The sequence below is a fragment of the Patiria miniata genome, unplaced genomic scaffold (genome assembly GCF_015706575.1).
Source record: "Patiria miniata isolate m_02_andy unplaced genomic scaffold, ASM1570657v1 HiC_scaffold_3, whole genome shotgun sequence".
Lineage (NCBI taxonomy): Eukaryota > Metazoa > Echinodermata > Asteroidea > Valvatida > Asterinidae > Patiria > Patiria miniata.
In genome coordinates this window covers 124,554-130,684 of record NW_024037069.1, presented here as the reverse complement: position 1 = coordinate 130,684, position 6,131 = coordinate 124,554, and the positions used below count along the sequence as shown (strand labels likewise).

The 6,131-nt window shown below is 39.3% G+C and overlaps 1 long non-coding RNA gene across 1 annotated transcript; it reads left to right on the top strand.

The window, feature by feature from the left end:
• The first annotated feature begins 3,034 nt into the window (after positions 1–3,034).
• Positions 3,035–5,720, top strand: LOC119737177. The gene is made up of 4 exons (XR_005272345.1): positions 3,035–3,177; positions 3,793–3,819; positions 3,960–4,079; positions 5,528–5,720. It is a non-coding gene; the product is annotated as an uncharacterized LOC119737177 (long non-coding RNA).
• The last annotated feature ends 411 nt before the right edge of the window (positions 5,721–6,131 follow it).

Genomic DNA, 6,131 nt, shown 5'->3' with positions numbered 1-6,131 from the left:
GGTCCATTTAGGCCGCTTGTATTTCAGTGTATTTCATTGTATTTCAGGCCGCTTTATTTGCACGACTTTTTGCACAAATAGACCCGCCCGTTCAGCAGACTTGTTTACGTTCTGTATATTATCGATTATGATCGGGGCAGGGACCAATCCTCCCGGTGTGAACTGAATTATTGTCGGATTACAAATATTTTGAAATGTGTACATTATTTATTCCTTCCCTACACATCGGCTTCATTCGTCCTTTGATTTCTATTTCTCAAAATGGAAAAATGCTTGTCTTTCTAGGGACAAAACACAGCAATACGAATCTGCTTGTTTTGTAAAGGGACGAGGTGAACTCAACATTAGCAATGAAAACGCATCTTTCATTGATTAATTTTGTTGTGATGACTGCAGCAGAAATATAGACTCTGTTCTTCATGCAAAGATTGTTATAATAGATTATGTAAATATGGCACACATGGCCGATCGAAATCTTGCCAGCAACTCGCACAGACATTTGATTCGTGTTGTTGCTAAATCTGCTGGAACTGGGTTCGGGCCATAGCCGAGGGGGGGGGGGAACAGACAGGGCGGGCGAGGGGTTAAAAGAGAAAGTAAAAGTTGGAATGAACTTTTATTTTTTCTTGAGATATCAGGTTTAATTCAAATTACAAACCACACACACTATCCAACACTAAATTGTTTAATATGTCTTGAAATGCGCAAACAGTTGACAGATTTGCAACAGAAATACAATAGGAGTGACTGATGCATCGATGGGGATCCAATTGGACCTCATTTTCTGGAGGAGGGCACTCAACTGTTTTTACAATATCAACGCTCCTTTTAGCCCCCCCCCCCTAAATTCTAAGAAGGTGAGGGGGGGGGGGGGGATTCACGGGGGAGGGGCATAGGCCATGAGTGGGGGTAAGCCTTAGATACGCCACTAGAAAACTCTTGATATACAAAATTGTCGTTTGAATGCCTTGTTGCTGGGTAGGCATATCTACAAAACAAAATACTTAAAAAGTTTTTTTAATTTTAATATGTTATTGCGAAGATGAAGTAGCCAAAAGCAGTTACAGGTGTATTTCGAGTGTGACCCCGTAAAAGATTTAACTTTCAATTGCTGTATTCCTTGCGACATCATAAGTTATTCAATTTCGAATGAGACATCGAACGAAGAAGTCCACCGAGGTTTAGTTATTGAATTATTTCTGTAAAAAAATTGAATTATTTGCTGCTCGATAATGATTCGGCTTTTGGAGGGCGTTTTCATTTACACGCAAAACAGAAACGTCCATTTGCGAGGGCTGCAGACTCCTCAAATCGGGAGAAAAAAAATTCCCTGATATCAGTAAGGCCAAAAAAAAAAGTCTCCGGTTTCTGGTATGGAGCTATAGTGGTGCGGCGACGCGGCTTTTTTTTTTTTTACCTGACTTTTTTGCTCCAAATGTCGGCTGATGACTGCAAATGGTGCCTGACTAAACTTAGTGCAAATATATGGGAGTCCAGAGAGGCCACATAAAGCTTATTCTCGATCATAACCCCATCTAAAAACACGTTAAAATCGTGCAGCAGCAGTATTCCAGTCAAACCAGTGAGTTTGGCGGTTTTGAGACATCATCTTTCATTGAAAGAAAAAACTTTTTCATTTTGCCGACGCGCATGGCTACGGCGACGCGTGCGCATACCAGAAACCGGAGACTTAGGGGGGGGGGGGGCCTAACATACAAATTCAAAGTTTGTTAGAGCACAAGCATACTTTTTTAACTCGAATATTATTTTGTACGTTCATATATTCTCTCGCGCCGTATTCATTTTGTTTCAATCACTTGTTTTAATGAATGGTTCAAATTCTACTTTAGGAAATAAAAAGAGGACTTTACCCATGCAGTCAAATAATTACAAGGCTTTGTAGATTATCATGCATGGATATAGCCGACGCCAAGTGAAGATCCCAGGGATCCAAAGCGTCTTGGATGATGTACCAGCAGGTTTCTCCCCTGAAATGATAAGGGAACTAATTACTGCATTGGAATTTTTGTCCTTGCATTTTATAATGCGGGATAGCAAAAAAAAAGGATATTTTCACTTGTGTAGGGCCGGGGGGTGGAGAACAAGATAGTCCAGGTCATTTTATGCTGTTTATTTTTGTGGATTTTTGACAAAACTGGGCCTTAAAATGTCAGATCCGTGCTCTATGATACGTCTCCGTTTACAGTTCAACAGCACCCCAAGTGTCAAGTAATCATAGCTGCCTCTGGACAAAATTCCGGCGACGTTCATGCCGATGGGATTTGGAAGGGTTCGGGGTGATTCGAAGAAAACGGGAAATGGTGTAAAAATGATGAAACACCGGGCGCGGTTCCAGAGGGGGGTTTGGGGGTCAAACGGGATTACACAAAACGGTGGAGGGGGGTCTCAACTGAATATTTAGTGTAAAATACTTTGTTTTAATATTAACTGTAAAGTCGAAAAGATTAATTTTGAGTTACTGATTTCATGGTAAATATTTCCAAATTACCTTTTACTGATAAGAATAATTATAGGAAATGACATTTAATCGACTCTTGTGATAGAGAGGACGTGTCTTTTCATTACACAATATCAAGATTAAATTGTAATTTTGTTCTTTGCCTCTGATAGCCCAACACAGGAACCGGGTGTATGCATGTCATCAAAGGTCTCAAATTGGGGGGGCCGGCCGGCCGGTCCAAACTAAAAATATCCACAGGTTCTGCAGGAGTTGCAGTTATTTCCAAAAATAAATATGAAAATGGGGTAACGTATCTGTTTGTTCTTAACAAGAGTATTTGAAAAACTGAACTTTAAGGAATGCTGATGATCGCTTCATTGTTTTTCGAATAGTTTATTGTTTATTTTGTCATTTCTTGGACGGAAAGTTAAGTTTTTTGATGAGTCATCAACCAAGAAACCACGATCTATAGGCTAATCCATTAATTTTCCTGTTAATCAAATTAAATGTTCACATTCAACACGCTTCCAATGTACCGATGCATTGTATAATATTGCGATAAACTTCATATTTCAATCCGATTGCTTTATTCTCAGTCTGTGACATCAATAATCAATGGCCGTACCAGTGCCCTCCCGACTCGATCTGTGTGCCAGCACCCACTCCCACGGGGGGCAAGTGCGCGGCTTTTAAGAAGAGAATGGCAAATGTTGAAGGTAAATTTCACGTCTCCCGAAAAATTGACTGAACAGTCGTTATAGGGGTGTTATTGTTACCAAGACGTAAATTTCCGATAATTATTCAATATTAATATGAGGATTTTTTTTTGGGGGGGGGGGTTTTGTTTCAAAACTGGGATTTACTGTAATTGACTTACCTTGAAGCCAATGGAACCCTATTTTAAAATAGAATCATTGGAAAGCAACAGGGTGTCCCGTTTCCTTTATAAAGAGCACGGGGCACGCATCTGTAACGCAGTGAACATAAAAGGTGCACAGTCAACATCTTCCCGCTTCATTGCTCTTCAGTTGACAAGTTTGGGCAGCTCAAGCGGAGTAGTTTCTCGGCTTATTTTCCTCTTTTTTGAAGTATGTTCCTTTAAACGGATGCAGCTCAGTTGAACCACATCCATATTTAGCATCAATATACAATCCACCAATCGGACCAGTAGTAAAGTATTGACACGTTTTAGTGGCCATTCGACCTTACTTCAATAAAGATCCTTGTAATTATCTGTGTAAGATTTAGTGTTGACACTTTTTTTCATCCAAACCGACGCACTGATCAGGAATAAAATGTACTTCCCTCTCTCTTTCTTCCTTTCTTTTCAGCCGACGAGTTTGGTGTCAAACAAGATCGTAAGTTTTTGCAATTGATTTCTTCTTAATTTTCCTGTTAATCAGATTTAATGTTCACATTCAACACACTTCCAATGTGCCGATGCATTGTATAATATTGCGATTAACTTCATATTTCAATCCGATTGTTTTATTCTCAGTCTGTGACATCAATAATCAATGGCCGTACCAGTGCCCTCCCGGCTGGCTCTGTGTGCCAGCACCCACTCCCACGGGGGGCGAGTGCATACGTTTTAAGAAGAGAATGGCAAATGTTGAAGGTACATTTCACTTCTCCCGAAAAATTGACATAGCAGTCTTTATAGGGGTGTTTTTGTTACCAAGACGTAAATTTCCGATAATTATTCAATATCAATATGAGGAATTTTTTTTTTTTTTTGGGGGGGGGGTGTTTCAAAAATGGGATTTACTGTAATTGACTCACCTTGAAGCCAATGGAACCCTATTTTAAAATAGAATCACTGGAAAGCAACAGTGTGTCCCGTTTCCTTTATAAAGAGCACGGGGCACGCATCTGTAACGCAGTGAACATAAAAAGTGAACAGTCAACATGTTCTCCGTCTCATTGCTCTTCAGTTGACAAGTCTGTTTGTTTAAGTTTGCATCAATATAGTCTGAAACATGTATTCCCCCTGCTAATTCGTGTTTCATCCCGAAAGTAGATTTTTTTTCAATTGCTATTTTCCCTCGAGTATAAAACAAAGACACACCGAAATCAACCGACGTTTAGTTTATTGAATTATTGCTTTAACAAATTCGACTTATTTAGGACCCGACAATAACTCGGTTCCATAAAGCTCAATTAAATTAAGTTTAATATAGCTCTATGGTCGCAGCTGATTGTAGATGAGCAAAATGGAAAGAAAAAAATTAAAGCAAAATTTACAAACTGAATTCAAAAATCTATAGCACCCCGTGGAAGTTGTGGAAATTCTACCTTAATTCAATAAACCTCCTTATTTTCTGTGTAAGAAATTTTCTGTGTAAGATCTATAGCGTTAAAATTTGTTATCCAAAATGACGCACTGAACTTTCTTTTTTTCTTCTCATTGCTCTTCAGTTGACAAGTAGGGGGCAGCTCAAGCAGAGAAGTTTCCAGGATTATTTTCCTCTTTTTGAAGCTTTTATACCCTTTAACGGATGCAGCTAAGTTGGACGACCCTTATTTAGCCCTGAAGTACTGACACGTTTTAGTGGACATTGAAATGAACGAAAAAGCCAACGTAAAAGTGGAATATCTACTGCATGCATTCCAACCATCGGACCAGTCGAGTACGTTTTTGTGGACATTCGACCTTAATTCAATCAAGATTGCTGTAATTTTCAGTGTAAAATCTAGCGTTAATACCGTTTTTTTATACGAACGGACACACTGACCAAGAATAAAATAATTTCGCCCCCTCTCTTTCCTTTCAACCGACGAGGTTGCTGTGAAGCAATATCCAATATCCAGTTCTTAAAGCTGTATTCCCCGAGCTAATTCGTGTTTCACCCCGAAAGTAGATTTTTTATTTCAATTGCCATTTTCCCTCGAGTATAAAACAAAGACACACTGAAATCAACTGACGTTTACTTTATTGAATTATTGCTTTAACAAATTCGACTCATTTGCGGCCCGACAATAAGTCGGTTCCATAGAGCTAAACCAATACCGAAAAAGTGATTTTATTTTCCTCATTTATTGTTTTGTTTTTGGTCTTCATTTCAGAGTCCTAAATGCCAACAGCCTCGGGATGGTGAAGTCGCAATTGATTAATTATAACGGTGAAGGGTTTAAGTTGTGTTGTCTTTGCCTTGTTCGAGTTAAATGAGACTTTTTAAATTAACATGTATTTGAAATTCCTCCCAAAGGAAGAAACTGTTGACAAAGCTATACTACCATGAGTAAATGACACATTGTCCGATTACCATTTTAATCTGATCCTAATCTGAATCTTTATCTGGAAATGAATATTAACAACACCCAATGGGTGTCACGATTGTGATGCTACCACTGCGAGTTTTTCTGACACAATTTCCTATGGGAAATGTTTCCTTTGCATCGCATTCATGTATCATTTTTGGTGTTGTTATTAATAAGCCAATGAGGCCTTCCTTTTAACCCTAAAAGGGCCGGGGCGGAATCTACCCCGCCCCCTCAACTTTTTCCGCGATAGCCTTGAGGGTTTTTTTTCGCGAGACGAGCTGTTCTGACTTTTTAGCCTCGAGTCTTGCGCATCTCTTGATTCCAAAAACATAAAATTCGGACCACGGGTTGCCACGCAGCGAAACTGAATATCCCCATATACGTATAGTGTACACACAAAAAAACA